Source organism: Sminthopsis crassicaudata, chromosome 2, assembly GCF_048593235.1.
Source record: "Sminthopsis crassicaudata isolate SCR6 chromosome 2, ASM4859323v1, whole genome shotgun sequence".
NCBI lineage: Eukaryota > Metazoa > Chordata > Mammalia > Dasyuromorphia > Dasyuridae > Sminthopsis > Sminthopsis crassicaudata.
Window position 1 is genome coordinate 269,776,724 of NC_133618.1, and position 17,635 is coordinate 269,794,358.

Here is a 17,635-nt window from a genome sequence, read left to right on the forward strand (position 1 = left end):
TCAGAAAGAAAGGGAAAAAAAGTGCCCCTTTCCCCCCAAAGTAACACAGAGAACAAGGGAGTGGGGAGGGAGAAGGGAGGGAGTCTCCATCTGCAAGTGATTTGACACTGTGAAGGTCAAAGGGTTAATCTTCAATTTAAACCACACTGCTGAGGCAGCAAAAATCTGATTTCATCCAGTGCAAATACACACACACACACACACACACACACACACACACACACACACACACACACACTTGTGCACCCTCCCGCTCCCCCTGCTTTCCCTTCCCAGCATCTCCAGCTCAGTCCTGCCCTTTTTATAGCTATTCTTGACAGTAAGCCATAAATAATCCCTCTTGGAGCCCTTTTCTACTGACTGGAGCCAATTAAACCTTAAGCAAGAGCATACTTGAAAACAAAACAAAAACAAAGCATGCACACTACACTCCCGGAGGTTATCCCAGGTCCTACTGTTAGGCAGGAACACCAGAGGCAAAGTTCAGAGGTCAGTGGTCTCCAAGATGCCTGCTGGTTCCCCACCCAAACAGGTAACATTTCTCAGGGCTCCCCCACTTCCGATCGTCCACTGGCCAGGAGGGTCTTTGTTCTGGAAAGATAAGCCTCCCCTCTTTATCCAGCCAGTAAGGCCCAGAGGCCTGGGCTGGGGCAGTGTGCCCTGGAGGGAGAAGGGGGTGGGAAGCCCCTGTTCAAACCTGCAAAGTGGACCCTACGGACTGGAGCTTTTCCAATGGCCCAGACATCTGAGGAGAAATTTCATAAAACGTTTCCCCAGGAGCCTTGAACCTCCTCTTTAAAGAAGGCTTCAACATAGGACCGGGCAACTCGGGGATGAGTCAGATGGCCCGAAAATCACAGTGAGTCAGTTCCAGCAAACTGGGAACCGACCCCAAGTTTCCTGACTCCCAGGCCAATACCAATAGCAATCCCATCTCGACCAACCTCCCCAGCATTTTCTCTCAGTGTCTTCCTTAGGCTCTTCCTCCCCTTTGGCCTTGGCCACAGACAGGAGGCCTTCCAGGGACCAGATGACCAAAGAGAGGCTTTGGGGAGAATTCTTAGAGTCCCATAGACAGGAGCATTCCTCTTCCCTCCCCAGAGGGTTAATCAGCAGGAAAAGGGGGGTTAGCAATCATACTTAGAAGGGAAACAGGGATGAGCCACCGAAGGAGGCCTGCAGATGTGTGCCAGGGGAGACTGACAGACTTCCTCCTGTTTTGTAAACAAAGACATTAAATGAGGAAACACGCGCTGGGCTTAAAATCTGGTTAGAGTAAAGCATCGTGGAAAAAGGACTCAGATGCAAACTTGACTATTCAGGCAGGCAGCAGCCCAGCAGAGCCCTCCTGGCCCCTTCCCCCAGCTGCGAGGGAAGACAGGTGCTAAATCTGGGGAGCGCAAGTAAGGAGGCAAGAGGAAAAGCTGCTCCTCAAGTGGGTCAGGTGGCCAGGCCGGAATCTCTGCCTCTCCCCCAGTGAAGGCTTCCCCCATTCCCCTACACATATACACACAGCGCCCACCTCCAAGAAAACGATAAAGCTGGATCCTCCTGTTTCCACCACCCCACCCCCTTTTATTATCACAGCAGACCACCTGGTCCCTCTTCTCACTGAGAGTGAAGAACATGGCAGGAAACCAACTCAAAACCACAGCAGAGACAGCAGGGTACAGGGGGAGAGGTCTGGCTCTGCAGACACTTAACCTGGCTTCAAATGCCTCTGGGAAGTTGCCTCCCAGGTCCCGGTTTACTCATTCATGAAACAATGGGGTTTTAGTACTAGATGGCCTCTGAGGGGCCTTTCACAGTAACAGAGCTATGAACTAGGACCGGCTGCCCAAGCATCTCCAAGATCTTGGCTCTAGAATGCCCCCAAAACATTTATCAAGAACTTCCACTACTGTCTCTTCCAACAAGTGATCAAAGACCTTCATGAAGGCTGCTCATTATACTTCTAGGTAACTTCCTAACAATAACAGGATTTCCTTCTACTCAATTAAACCTGTCTATTCTATTCAACCAAATCTATCCCATCTCAAACATTGCTCTTTGCCCTCCAATCAGATGACCTTCCAAATGACGGCCTTTCAAATTCCTGAAGATGGCTGCCATGGATCCCGAGTGAGTGTTCTCTTTCCAGGCCAGACATGCCATCTAGCTCGTCCCACTTAAATCCAATTCACCTGCAAGCCGAGCCATCATCCTGCCAATGCCTTTGGTCCTCTTTGAGAACAAAGGACAAACAACAACAGCATCATGAGTTCGGAGGATCACAGATTTAAAGCTGAAAGGAACCTCATTCAGTTTAACCATCTTCATCTTACAGTGAGCAAGCTGAGATCTAAGGGTGACAAAGTCACACAGGTAGTGAGTGCCAAAGGTAGCGTTGGCACCTAGGTTAATAAATGAACGAATAAACGAAAAAAGCATTCACTGAATACTTATGTGCCAGATGCTGTATTGAGTTGTGAATAGAAATACAAAAAGTAGCTCAGTTCCTGACTTCAAAGAGCTTGCATTCTATCAGGGAAGACCAGAATACAAGGGAGTACAGGTGAAGGTGGGAAAAAGTGTTTTGTCCTAGAAAGTTACAAAGATAATGGGTAGAGTCATAGGACAATCAAGTAAAATGTTCTTTATAAGAATGGCAATCTGATTACTGCACCCATGGAAAGCAGGGAGGATACAAACACAGAAGGAGGATGGCATCTTGGAAGTGGATAGCAGAGGGTCTGGTGGGGAGGAACCTACATAAATCCTCTCCAATAAGGAGCACAAGACCTCAAGGTGGGAGCGGGAGTGCCTGGTTGAAGGTAAGAGTGGAATGCAGAAGCAGAAGATGGTCTGACTACTGTACCGAGCTTCCTTCCAGTTCAACCTGTTCTTTCTAAAATGTGGCACCCAGACTAGAGCACAAAACCTTAGACAGTATACAATGGAACTTCCTATGTTCTAAACATTATTCTGTTCTTAATGCAGTCTAGAATCATATAACCTTTTTTTGGCTGCCATTTAGAGAGCTATTGCATTGATCCTGTGGTCCATTAAAACCCCACAATCAGGAGTGCTTAACTCTAGAGTCTATGAACTTTTTAAAATGTATTTTGATGACTCCATTTCATTATGATTGGTTTCCTTACAATTCCTTGCACTTTATTATTTTTGCATTTAAGAACATTCTCCTGAGAAGTGGGAAGGGGAATCCACAGGATTCACCAGATTTCCACACAAAGACATGGTAAAGAACTAAGAATTTCTGAGGGATAATCTTTATATAGGATGATTTTCTAGCTATTCCTTGCCCATCTTAGTCTTCCCAAGGTGATATATTCTCTCTCTCTCTTTACACACACACACACACACACACACACACACACACACACACCACATCCTATTCTTTTCAGCCCACTCTTTGAATTCTAATTCTACTTGTAAAAGCCTATGCTATCTTACCACATCTATATCTTCACAATGACAAGTAAGTCTCTATGGCTTCAATATTTCTCACATTCTCAATGGGCTGCCTAGCAATCCGTCCCACAAAAACATTGATTAACTACTACGGATCAGGTATTCATGGGATCAGTGTTTTGCTGAAAAGTAAAAAGTGAGACAGTACCAACCTTCCAAGAGCCCACATTCTATTGGAGAAGCCAACATGCATATCAGAATGCTGGAGACGATGCTCACTGATGGATTGAAGTACCATTATTCCCCAACTCCCCCACCTTAATCAGTCCCTGAGGAATTGCTCCAGTTTCCTGTTAAATTGTAGTAGTTCAGTCATGTTCAACTCTGTGACCTCTTTTTGGGGTCTTCTTGGCAAAGATACTGGAGTGTTTGGGCAACTCTTTTTCTAGCTCATTTTTACAGATGAGAACCTGAAGCAGACAGGGTTGAGTGACTTGCCCAGAGTCACACTGTTAGTAAATGTCTGAGTCTAGATTTGAACTCAGGAAGGTGAGTCTTTGTGACTCCAGGCCCAGCACTCTATCTAGCATGCTTCCTACCTTAACATCCTGTTAAGTAAGTATATACAAAGTAGATTCAAGGTGATAGAGATGGGGGCAGGGGAAGGAATTTAGCAATTAGTGGGATTAGGAAAGGCTTCCTTCTTAATGGGTGACCCTAGCAGAGAAGCTGAATTCTGATATAAAGCAACAGGAGCTCTTGGGAACCAAAGTACTTTGTAAGTTCATTTCTGGAAAATAATGGCAATGTTGTATGTGTGGACACAGAATTAGATAAGGAACTGAAACTGCTGCCCACCAGGGAAAGCTGAGCTGATTCAGGAAAGGGAGGATCTACAGGGCAAGACCCTAAATTGCTTACTTAGCTTCACAAAAGCCAATGTAGTGGACAAACTAGATAGATTTAGAGCTGGAAGGGAACTGAGAGGCCAGCTAGTCCAACCAGCCATCCTAATTTTACAGACAAGGAAACCAAAGCTCAATGAGGTGATGGGAGACTTAGCTGAGACCATATCAGTAATAAGTGGCAAGAGCTGAGACTTGAAACCAGGTGCTTTACTCTAAAAGTAATACCTGGGCACTCTATTGTATATATTCTTCTGAGAAAGAGATTCCTGGACTTCTTGGACAGATGCAGCATACAACAATGACCTAGGCCCAGAACTGAGTAGTCAGATCATTTGATTGATCATTTGCACTGTAGTGCAATGAGGAAGCAGAAAAAGAAAATTGCACCTTTATTTTCATTAATCCCTAATTGAAATTTAACTTTTTCTTTAAAAAAGAAAAATTATCCTAAGAAGGGAACCATAGACTTGATCAACTGTCAAAAGGGCCTAATTAAGAACTCTTGACCAAGTGAATAATCTGAAATCTGAAGTTCAAACCCAACCTCACACATTTAGTAGCTGTAAGTGACTTAACAAGTGACTTAACCTCTTTCGGCCTTGATTTCCTCACTGTAAAATGGGGATAATCAATCAATAAACATTCAGTAAGTCTAGGATGTGCCAGGCACTTGGTAAGTTCAGGGGATACAAAAAGAGATAAAAGACAAAATTATCTCAAGCAGTTTACAATCTAATGGAAGAGACAACATACAAATATATACAAGATAAAAAGGAAATAAATATATAAAAGATAAATTGAAAATAATAACTAGGAAAAGCTTTGGAATCAAGAGTAATAAATAAAAGCACTTACCTGCCAGGGTTGTTGTAAGGAAAAAACAAGACATCCATATAATGCTTTGCAAAACTTAAAAGAGCTCTAAAAATGCTAGCAAAGAAATGAACTGTGCTGTGTTTCCAAGGGTTTGCAAAGTGCCTGCTAATACAAGAGCCAATCTTTTTAACACCATCAACCTTTCAGGAATGTTGTATGTGGCAGGGGTCATCACGGAATGCCAGGATCTTGGGAGTGAAACTATCTTACCCAAAGGGAAATGGAAAAGCACACAGTGGAGAGTAAATTAGATGCAGCATGTTATCAAGAACAATCTGAGCTTCAGTTTTCTTATATGCAAAATGAAAAAGTAAGACTAGATGATCTCTTAATTCCTTTCTAGCATTACTACATCTATGATCTTATGTATGAAAAAGTGGCAACATATACATTGTCTAAGGTAAGGATAAACAAAAAAGGAGATAAACCTGTCAGATGGAAGGAGAACCAGAAGATAAAGCATCTACTATATTCATTATGCTGGTTCCCTGAAAGTCAATAAGATCATAAGCTCTTTGAAAGTAGGGACAGTGTCATTTTAGTCTCTGTATCCCTAAGGATTAATATAGTCTCTAGCACATAGTAGAAGCATAATGCTGGTTGACTGACTTCATCATATTAAACAGACCCTTTATGGGAATTTATGAAACTTAAGGGAAAAGATAGAAAAGAAATGCAAAAACCAGATGAGTTATAGAGGGAGTTCTCATACTGATAGAATCCGATTCCAAAGTAGGTAGTTAGAGTACTACAGAACCAAAAATCTCCTACCATGATCCACTTGGGAGCCAATCCAAAGGTAGACCTTCAAGTGAGAGAGAAAATACCAGGGTCTAATCTGTGCATCAAACTTAAAGCATCCCTATTAGCTGAGAAACAGCTGAATGAGCTATGGTATATGAAAGTAATGGAATATTATTGTTCTGTAAGAAATGATGAGCAAGCTGATTTCAGAAAGGCCTGGAGAGACTTACATGAACTGATGTTGAATGTTGTGAAAAGAATCTAGAGAATATTGTACACAGTAACCACAAGATTTTGTGATGATCAACTATAACAGACTTAGATCTTCTCAGCAATTCAGTGATTTTAGTCGATTCTAATAGATCTGAGGTGGAAAATGCTATCTGCATTCAGAGAGAGAACTATGGCTACTGAATAAGGATTGAAAAATAGTATTTTCTCCTTTTTATTTGTTTGTTTTTTTCTTTCTTGTGCTTTGTTTTCCCCTTTTGGTCTGGTTTTTCTTACACAACATGACAATTATGGAAATATGTTTACAAGGAGAGCTCATATTTAACCTGTATCAGATTGCTTGCTGTCTTGGGAAGGGGGAAAGTAAGGGAGGGAGAAAGAAAAATTAGAACATAGTTTTACAAGAATGTATGTTGAAAACTACCTTTACATATGTTTGGAAAAATAAAATACTATTGAAAAAAAATTACTGCATCCAAGGATCATAAAATCATATATTTAGAACTTGAAAGGATCTTATAGGACATCTAGGGCAATACCCACTCTCCCCTTTTTTTAAACATGAAGAAACTGAGGTCCAAAAACTGAAATTGCTTATATCACATAGGTAGTAAGTGATAGCAGGATTAGAATTCAAGTCCTTCGACTCTAAATCCAAGATACTTTCCACTGAACTATGTTGCTATCTTGAGAGATGACAATTTTTGTGGTGGATCCTAAATACAAATCTTTGTATTGTTGGGGACTAAGCTGAGATTGGAACCTTGATTTTACAAAGGAAAGAAATTTAGTGTAGAAGAAAGAATAATAGAGAATGATTCTAAAGATTGGGAACCATGGTCTTTTTTGCAATAAACTGAGATGATTTCTAACATCCTCCAGCTCTAAAGTCTATAATCCTCAACCTGGTTCAGCCACAGACTACTTATGTAATTAATTAATGACAGATAGATCATTGCACCTGGGTGTCCATTTCCTCGTGTACAAAATTAAATCACTGGCCTAGCTTTCCTCCAACTCTAACATTCACATTTATTATTCAAGTATTCTTAAGATTTAATTCTTAATATTCTGACTCAAAGTTCTGTCCACCTAGCCCCTCCCTGGAGGGTGGATCTGAAAGAATCCTGGAGACCACACTAAATCACCCAGGAAGCATCTGTACCCCACTGCATCAGCAGCCCTATGTGACAAACTCAGAATGGGAATTGCGAAATATGCACATAATCCTCACATGAGCCCTCGAGGCACAGCCAGACACAGACATACACACATATTCCACTCCATCTTCCCTTGTCATTAAGCAGCCCCCAAAGAGCTTTTCCTAAAAGGAAACCAAGCCACCTCAAGTTGAGAAAAATCAAAGAAGATCTTGATTACAAGAAACAAGTTTTTTTGTGTTTTTTTAAAAAGTTTGAAACAAAGAGGTTTGACTAGTGAGGAAAGAAAAACTGTTTGGAGGGAAGGCAGTGGGAGAAACACGGGAAGAAGGAAGGAAACCAATTTTTTCTGAAAAGAACACGGGGAGCTCAACAACACCAAAACACCGGAGCGTCAGATTTATTGTTCAAGATTCCTTCAGGGGCAAGGGGGACTGGGAGAGTCTGTACTTGGCATCCAGCTATCAAGATGACCCCTTGTACAACCTGCTGCAGATCCAGACTCACCAAATGGACCTTGGCCTAGAAAAGGAACTAATGTCTAAGGAGCTCCTTCAGAGTTTCAGGCTACATGTAGGGACATTCCCAAGGATGCAAGCTGGAATGGGTCCCACAGTGTAAACTCACACCTCTGCCTCCTCAACCTTACTGCCTTCCTACTAAACTATCCTCAATTTATCCCGTATATAGTTTGTACATAGTTATTTTCATATTGTCTCTCCATTAGACTCCTTGAGAATTGGGATTGTTTGGATGTTTTTTTTTTCCTTTGTAAACCCAGAGTTTAATAGTACTCAGTAGACAGTAGGCATATAATGAATGCTAGCTGACTAACTGAGTGCTTTTACACCAATATTCAACAGAATACTAATGGACAAGTTTAGGGACTGAGGAAAAGTTTATGTAACAATAATTGTTATTATTATTACTGGCCCTTATAATGAAAGGCAGTAGATAGTAGTAGATGGAATTGGACTCAGAGCCCTGATGGATATATATACCAGCTGTGTAATTCCCAGACTTAACCTCTCAATGCTCCAAGTAGCTCTAAGAAGTAGTGATTCATTTCAGACACACTTGACTGTTTGTGACTCCATTTGGGTTTTTCTTGGCAAAGATATTGAAGTGGTTTGTCATTTCCTCCTCCAGCTCATTTTACAGATGAGGAAACTGAGGTAATCAGGGTTAAGTGACTTGCCCAGGATCACATAGCTAGGAAGTATCTGAGATTGGATTTAAACTAGGCCCAGTGTTCTATCCATTGTACCAACCTGGCTACCCCCAACTCCCTTAGAACGGTAGTTGCCAAGCAGATACTGCTCTGCTCTGGGAAAGGAAATTCCTCATCAGGAGAGCTCCTTATGCCTCTGAAGTCACAAGTATGGTCCAAAAAAACCTTAATAAGAGGTGTTCTTCAAATAAAGCTTTTCAGATTACAAAATACTTTACATTCATCTCCTCATTTATTCTTCACAACAACTTTATGAAGCAGCTAATATAAGTATTTTGTATTTTCTATTATTCTATTATCTCCATTTTTCCTTTGAGGAAATTAAGGCCACATGGAGTTGTCAAGGTCACATAATTTGTCAATGGCAGAACTAGGATTCAAACTAGGTCCTTTTCAAACAATGAACATGTTTGAAGGGACCCCTCCAAAAAACAGTTAATGATTGGAACAGAACCATCACAAAAGTGGATAGTTATTGTATTCAAGAGAGCATTACCAGTAATGGAATAGACATTCTAGACCTGTGACGAGTTCGCTTTTACTTCTAGTCTGAAGCCTGTATGTATTATTTAGAGCAGAGGTTCTGAGATCCAAGCAATCCATAGATAGAGTTCAATGGGTCCATAAACATCTTTATTTTCATTGACCTTTAACTGAAATTCAGCATTTTCTTTAAAAAAAAAAAAAATCTGAGAAAGAGGCCATAGGCTTGATCAGCCTGTCAAAGGGGTTTAATTAAGAACTCCTGACCAAGTAAATTGAAGGAAACAAGGAAAGAGGGTGAACACACAAATATCTTACATTTAAATAATATATAATGTATAGGATCAGATTTAGAGCTGGAAGGGACTTGAGAGATCTTCTCATCCAACCCCTCATTTTACAGAGGAGGTAACTGAGGCCCACCCAAAACCACATAGGTACCAAGTGGTAGAATGGTTACAAAGTACCTACACACGCATATTAAAGTATTATTATTCTCATTTGACAGATAAAGAAACCAATGCTCAGAGAAACTAAATAACTTCCTTAGTTACAAAAGTACTCAATAGCAGGGCTGAGGACTCAAATTCAGGTTTTCTGACTGAGTGGTTCTTTCTAATAAACCACACATTGCCTCTCTCTGTCAGGACCCAGAACATGCAAGCATACAAAGCAGGCATCTAGTAATCAATCATTGTGAAATGGAATATTAAAAAATTAGTCTAGGAGTAACTCTTGCCCAAGGTCAAAAACTAAGTCAGGCTAGTATTAAAAGAATTATTTTGTTTTACAGTATGTCCTTTGCTTATGAAGAAATTCAGCTAGTTAAAAAAATGAGAAAGAGACAGAAAAGAAGAGAAAGAAACAGAGAAGAGAGAGACAGAGACAGAAAAGAAAGAGAGAAGAAATAGCAAAGGAGAGTGAGAGAGAAACAGAAGAGAGAAAAGGAAAGTGAGAGTGAAGAGACTAAAGGGGAGAGAGAGAGAGAGAGACAGAGATAGAGACAGAGAGAGAGAGACAGAGAAAGAGAGACAGAGAGAGACAGAGAGAGACACAGAGAGAGAGACAGAGAGAGAGAGAGAGAATGATTATATATATATGTATGTATGTACACATATATATTTATATTTTGGGGGGTTCATTTGATCTAACAAGGTTGAATTATACAATCTAAACCTTGCCCTGATCTACAAAGTTTCTTTCTAAGGGAACAGACTTTACCTGGAGCTCAGAATCTTAGTTCCAAATTTGATCACCAGAGTCTCTATTTCTCCTCTCTCTACCAAACAATCTATCTATTTTACCTTCATTTAAGTCCCCACTGCATTCATAAGCTAATTGTTAGTTCAAAGAAATACAAAAAAGAAGAATGAACACCAGTGTGGCTCGCTTTAAGAAATTTCAACCTATGACATTACAAAATTACAAAATAAACCAGGCAAGATAGATAAGGGAACTGCCTGGAGCATTAAGTGAATTGACCAAGATCATCCAGTTGGTGTGTGCCAGGGGTAATACTTGAACTCTACTCATTCAAACTAAGGCAAATTTTTTTTTAAGGCTGTTAACTCTCTAAGCAAACAGTTGCAGAATCTGCATTATTAGAAGGAACTTCCTTAAAAAAGAGCTCTCTCTCCCCTAGGGAAAATATAGGTCCAGAATGAAGTGGGGGAGGGAAGGAGGCATATAATGCATATTATAAAAACTATATAACATGGTGGCAAGATCAGATATTATTATTATTCCTTAGGTGCAGGGGTAGTTTCATGGGTATGGGAGCTTCCCTTCCTCCTGCTCTGTCACCAATACCCTCACCTTTCTAAACCTAGGATTCTTGACCATTCCATTTAAGTCAAACAGCATGAAATGGAAGTCTAGAAAATTAGTTGGATCTTAGGTTCCATGGTCAGAGGAAGAGTAACCAAAATTAGGGAAATGAAAAGTTCTACCATATCCCAGGCCCTAGGTGGTAAGAGAAATGATTATTAATAACCAACAATTTGGGGAGATCCAGAGTTCCCTTCTTTGTCAATTGTTCTCATTTCAAAAGCTCCATCTCTGAAGATTGAGTTACCTTTCTCCTTTATTCAACCCTATCTAACCTAACAAGAAATCTCTAATCTAAAATGAATTCCAGTCAATCAAGCTTGGGAGGCAATAGATTGTCAAGACTGCCTAAGACCTGGGTATAATATAGTATCTCTGAGCAAGAGTGACAAGATATTACTCTCAGCCCCTTGTTCATTCTCTCATTAATTGTTAATCAATCAGAATTGATTGCCACCCTCAGAAACATCCCTCTTTCAAGGACATATAAGATATGAGGTCACTGCCATCATTGTCTTCAGCATTTGAGAGTGCCACTGACCTTATATTAAAAATATTGATATTGGTAACAAAATTACTAATTATCCAGAAATTACATCTCTCAAATTTTTTAAACTTCACACTGGACAATGTGACATTGGATACTCCACAATCTGGAGTACTGTGGTCATTTCTGTGCATGACCTTTTAGTAATTTCATTGATAAGCTGGGTACATCCAGAAGGTGAAGGAAATTATATATAATTTATTGATAATAATTTATAATTTATACAAAAATGTGTGTCTATGTATGTATATGTATATACACATATATGTGTGTGAGTATGTATATATACTATTATACATAATAGCAGGCTAAATTAAAAGGAATTGAGAATGGTTAGCCTGGAGAAATAAAGACCTGGAGGGGAGAAAGGTATAATATAATTTAGGGAGGATGGAGTATGGTAGCTGCCTTCAAGGATTTGAAGGGCTCTCATTTGGAAGATATCCTGATTAGTCCCAGATGGCAGGATCAGGAACACTCCAAGGAAGTCACAAACAAGCAAACTTAGGCTTGATATAAGAAAAATTTTCCTAATGATAAGAATTATCCCAAAGTGGAATGAGCTGCTTAGAATTGGCTACCTCCCTTTTCAGTGGAAAGCATCAAACAAAGGCCATATGACCACTTACCAAATAGTTTGCAAAAGATATTGTTTATGTATGATAGGTTGAACTACCTCTAAATCTGAGATGCTGAATTCTATTTCATAATATCATCTATTTATAAAGCACTTGATCGTTAACATCTTCAATTGTTTCCATGTTTCTTATTCACTCATCATAATGGTTTTGTGAGGTTGGAAGAAAGGATGCTATTTCTATTCTAATTCAAAGTCATCCAAGTTTTCTAACCAACATATTACATTTCACTATGTAATAAGCAGACCATCCCATCTTTGCCAAAGAATTAATCAGAAAATATTTAGGGGAATTTGCTTCCTGATCAATAACTGCTTGATGAAGAGCCTGGAAACAAGCGCATAGTAGGCTAGGAAGGAGCCATGGCCCAGTGAAGATAAAATCAGAAAATGAGATAAGACATGCCCAAAGCTGTAATGCAAATAAGCGGGAAACATGATTCCCATCTGAAGAGCCAGATGAATGTTTCAGGAATGGGTCTACACCTTCTCCTTCAATTATTCTCCATCTATTTGAACCTTAGCCAAAGCCTGAAGACAAAGTCCTGTAGCCATGATAGTGTGAGAGAAATCTCAGAGGAAAATCCAATTCAAAAATAAAATCCCAGACTTGTTGCTTTTGACATGAGTGATTTTAGGAAAGTCACTTAACTTCTCAGTTTTAATTTCCCCATTCCACCATTCTGTCCCCTCTCCTCCCCGACACCAAGATTGGAGGGTGAAATCGGTTCTAGGGGAGCCCGAAGCCCACAGGCACAGACCAGCCAGACTGATAGAACGCTGCCTAAAACTTCGGTGTTTTGGTTCTTCCACTCTAGGGGAAGAAACAATATAAAAACAGAAAATAAAAGAAAGCAAATCCCCTTGCCAAAAGCTGTGTCCTTCGACGGCTGTGTCTACAGGAAGTGGAAGCCGCTCGCCACCATGGCAACGCCAATCGTCTCTCGGCGAGGAGAGGGCAGCCCTGGGACAGCCCGTTCTCATGCCCAACGGCAGCGTGCTTCCCCTCTTACCCAACCCAAAAGGCTGCCTTCAGTGGCTGGGGGGGGGGGGGCCTAGGAGGAAGGGAGGTTGAAGAGGCTGGGGGGGAGGGGAGGAGACCAAGATGTATTACTCTCCCCTCCCCCAAATCCACAGGCTGTCCCTTGCCCTCCTTGTCACCTTATCACAGTGCTGGCCTAAGTACAAGACTAGGGGGCAGCAGCTATGGTCCCATGCCCAGCTTCTCTAAAAGCCCCTTTACCGCCTCACTTCCCTTTGGCCTGCAATAGGAGAAGTGAAGAAAACTCTTGGGAGCTCAGCACAGAATGGTGATATCTGACTCCCCTAACACACAGGGGATAGGACCAGAGACTCAGAGCCAGAGGCACCTAGCCTAACTCCTTCATTTCCCAGATAGGGAAACCAAGGATATGCAGCAAAGGACTGGAACGGAATTCGAACCTGGATCCTCTGACTTTATGGGATGGGGGAGAGGGGCTACTTGGATCCAAAAGGCTGTGGAGAGGTCCGGCCCTGCCCTTGGCCTGTAACTAGGTGGTTCCTCCCTAGTGGGGCTTTCCTTCCTGGATACTGCAAACCTAAGCAGAGGATGAGGCTCTGGTTCCATCCCGCTACACTGTGGGGGCTTTTGGTTTTGGCCCCCAGTACAAATCCTTACCTCTGTCCCCTCTGAGCCCACCCGTGTAATCCCTCACACACACACACACACACACACACACTGAGGGGAGGGGGTGGTGGTGGTGGGGGACGGGCTGGCCCCTTCTCCTGGAACACTGGAGGAGGAGCTGTCAGGTGCAAGAGCCTGTGGGGAACTCGGCCCCTTGTCAGCCACACAGATGACTCAGAGGCTAAATATAGCTATCGATATAAACAGAGCCAGCCACAGAGCAAACACAGGGCCCAGAAGATCGGGCTCTCACGCACGGCTCCCTGCCCACCCACCCCCACTCCTGCCCAGCGCCCCCCTGCCCCCGGGCTTCCTGCTGTGGTGTCAGAGAGGTGCTCTCCCTAGGGACTCCTCCCCCAGTCTCCGAGTACCCCCCGCTCAGGACCATCCCCCCAGAGGGAAAGCTACAGCGAAAGCCACAGTCTTGGTTCCCTCCAACGATGGGAGCGCTCTGTCCTGGGCAAAGTCGCTGGTAAGTCTAACACACCACATAACCCACAGCTCAGCTTCTCTCCCTCTTAAAAAATGTCTCCTGTAATCCTTTTCCTTTTTCATACATCCATCATTCTGCTCTTCCTCGCCCCCTCCCCAACATTAGAACTTCTCTTGTAACAAACAGGATGACCAAGCCGAACAAACTGCTGATCCTGTCTGAAAATGTACATCTTATCCACAGCCGCAGTCGGCCACCTTCACCATCAACCACCTGTCACCTGCAAGACTTCTCCTAGAGGCCGGGTCTGTGACACAAACTATTCTAGCAAAAAAAAAAAATTACCTGTCGGGGGCAGCTAGGTGGCGCAGTGGGTAGAGCACCAGCCTTGAATTCAGGAGGACCTGAGTTCAAATTTGATCTCAGATACTTAACACTTCCTAGCTGTGTGACCCTGGGCGAGTCACTTAACCCCAGCCTCAGGGGGGAAAAAAAAATTACCTGTCTTCAAACTGGGGTAATTATGAGAATACCACTGTCAGCCCTGAGTAGCCAAGCCCTGGACCTCAGAAATAGCACTGCAAACTTTGTCAATTCAGGAATGCGTCAGGGAGTCAAAGTCTAAACTTCTGGTTTAAGCAGCGGAATTAATAGGACAGATAGGGCTTATGGATGGATCAGATGAGTGTAACACTACGTTCTGCCTCCAACTGCCTTATAAACCCAAGAAGCCATTAGCAGGCACTCCTCTGACTGATTTTCTGTCTCTGACCCTCAGTGTCCAGCCCAAAATGACCACCAGCACAACTGCACCAATCCCCAGAGAGCAATGCAGCTTGGGAAATAAGCCAACCCTTCACTGAAAAGCTATCAGAGATTCTGGCTGGCACGATCTCCTGACAAGCATTTATTAAGTGCCTATTATAAGCCAGGCATGTGCTTGACACTGGGAAGACCAAAAAAAAAAAAAAAAAAAAGTAGTTCCCGCCTTTAACAAGTTTATATTCTGTTTCAGGCAATTTCCACTTTGGAGTTCTATTTGGTGACACATTGAGAGCTCTGTACCCTCTGTGCAGTCCTATTTTTCAATACTACAGATCCATCCCTAGTTTAATCAAGTCTTTTTACCTCAACCCCCAGGTCCCCACACTAGGAAGCTTTCCCTGATTTTAGAGAAGAAAACATCTGAGGAAATAAAGAAAAACTAGAACTCTAACATAGATTCCCAGTCTGACAGACTGCTCACAATAGCAGAGTGAAAGAATCTCACAATCTGAGGACGTAGGAAAAAGGTGGTTAGATCTCCTTCATCCTTCCTACCGACCCTAACCACAACCTCTCTTTGACTCTGACTACATCATTCAACCCTGATTTATCCCATCAAGGGCTGCAAATGAGGCATTTATCAAGAGAAGGAACCTTAGTTGGGATTCATCCAATGACAGAGGAGGAAAAATGGTCTTAAATAGCTTAAATCACATTACTTGTAGGTAAGTAATAAGAAAATAGCAATCCATCAAACCCAAGTCATCTGAAACTAAATTCAGAGCTCTTTCAACTAGACTGAAGCCTCCTTAAAAAGCAACCCTGGAAAGGAAAATACTGATCAGGGTTTATGTTTAAATACCACCTACGACCCTCACTTCCTGTGTGACTTTGTGGAATTAGATGGCCTCAGAAGTTTCTTCCAACTTTCTATGACCCTATGATCTCCCAGAGCCTGGTCTCAGTCTTCATGGGAGAAAGCTTGGCCAAAGCCACAGGTTATCTCCTGGCTCTGTCTTAGGAAGGGACAAACAGAACATAAGAGAAAGAAAACAACTCAAGGGAATAAGAGAAGACTGAGGTCCTGGTCCCAAATCCCTTCTCCACTGTGGGTTTTTTTAACTTCCCAGCCTGCAAAGGACAGAGTGAAAGGAAGTATGGGCCAAAGGAATAAAGACAATAGTGCTTTGTAGATGTGAGATGCCACTCAGTGGTTGATGTAAGAAAACATTGCAAAAAGTGACTTACTTTCTAAAGTCAATTTCTAAAAGCCCAAAGAGAGAGAATATTTGAGGCCATTTTGTTTTTGCTTATTAGAACCGCTGGTTCCCCAACAGTACTAGAGGCAGAAAGAGAGCCTGGTGTTAGAGCTGGGAGTAAGGGAGGAGGGAAGGGAAGTGAGAAGGAAGGAAGGAAGGAAGGAAGGAAGGAAGGAAGGAAGGAAGGAAGGAAGGAAGGAAGGAAGGAAGGAAGGAAGGAAGGAAGGAAGGAAGGAAGGAAGGAAGGAAGGAAGGAAGGAAGGAAGGAAGGAAAGAAGGAAGAAAGGAAGGAAGGAAGGAAGGAAGGAAGGAAGGAAGGAAGGAAGGAAGGAAGGAGGGAGGGAGGGAGGGAGGGAGGGAGGGAGGGAGGGAGGGAGGGAGGGAGGGAGGGAGGGAGGGAAGGGAAGGGAAAAAAGAGGGAAAGGGGGAAGAAAAAGGAGAGAAGAAAAAAAAGAGAGAGAGGGAAAGGGAGAGGGGGAGGGAGAAAGGGGAAGAGAGGAAGAAAAAAAGAAGAAATGCTAGGGGAAATTTTTAAAGAGAAAAGAAATGAGGACCTGGCTTTTACATAATGTTGGAGCTAAGAAAACAGGTTTGGAAAGATAGAATTTAAAATCACTCCAAAGCCACTGGCAGGGAAGAAGAAGGATCAGTCCACTGAACACTCAGCATTTACTTCCCTGGAAGACTATGCTCCAGCTCCCTCCCCATCCCCCTGCTTCCCTGGCTGGGATGGCCAGGGCCTTGGGAGGTCAGCAACCCAGACTGAGATTGAATAGTGAGCGCCTCTGGCTCAGAGCCTAAGTAGGACTGGGAAGTTGACTCTGTGCTCTTAAAGGGGCCACTTTAAACTCCTGGGTCACCTTTTCCTTTTTAGTAGCCAGAGCTGGGAGATTGAGGTGTGGGGGATAAAAGAACTTTAGTTGCACCCAAGTTCTGGGAAGAGGGGATTCCCTACTTACCTTGTCTTAGGTGAAATTGTAAGGGGAAATCTCCCTAGATGAAAATGTGTTAATGCAACACCAAGGTGTCAGAGAATTGTGCAAAAGTGGAGCTAGGAAGGGGTGGGGGTCTCTGTCTCACATTCAGATCCCACTAGCTCTACAGGAATGCCCTGGAGAAATAACTGACCAGACAGCTCCCACCACTGGAGACCCAGGAAGTTGTCAGATACACAGACTACAAAAGAATTCCTTCCAGTCAGAGGGGACCAGTGTATGGCCCCAGATTTCTCCCTCTTTAGCTCTCTTCAGTTCTAAAAATGTGACTGCAGAGAAGGAACAGTTTTGAACAGCTCCTCCCTGTGCCAAACCACTGGGTAAAATCCAGTAACGTAGACAGTAGATTAGGGGAAAGGGGTAAAAATGGAAAGGGAGGCCAGGAGAGAATCAGGCCAAGTTGGAAGTAGGTCAAGGACCCAGAGTGTGAGTCAAAAAGGAAGCTCTTGGGGCCAAGGG

General features: G+C 42.6%; 1 protein-coding gene across 2 annotated transcripts in view; it reads right to left on the reverse strand.

Annotated features, from left to right (window-relative positions):
• BMF (Bcl2 modifying factor) overlaps positions 1-17,635 on the reverse strand; it is a 29,770-nt gene that overhangs the window by 4,999 nt on the left and 7,136 nt on the right. The window lies entirely within an intron of this gene.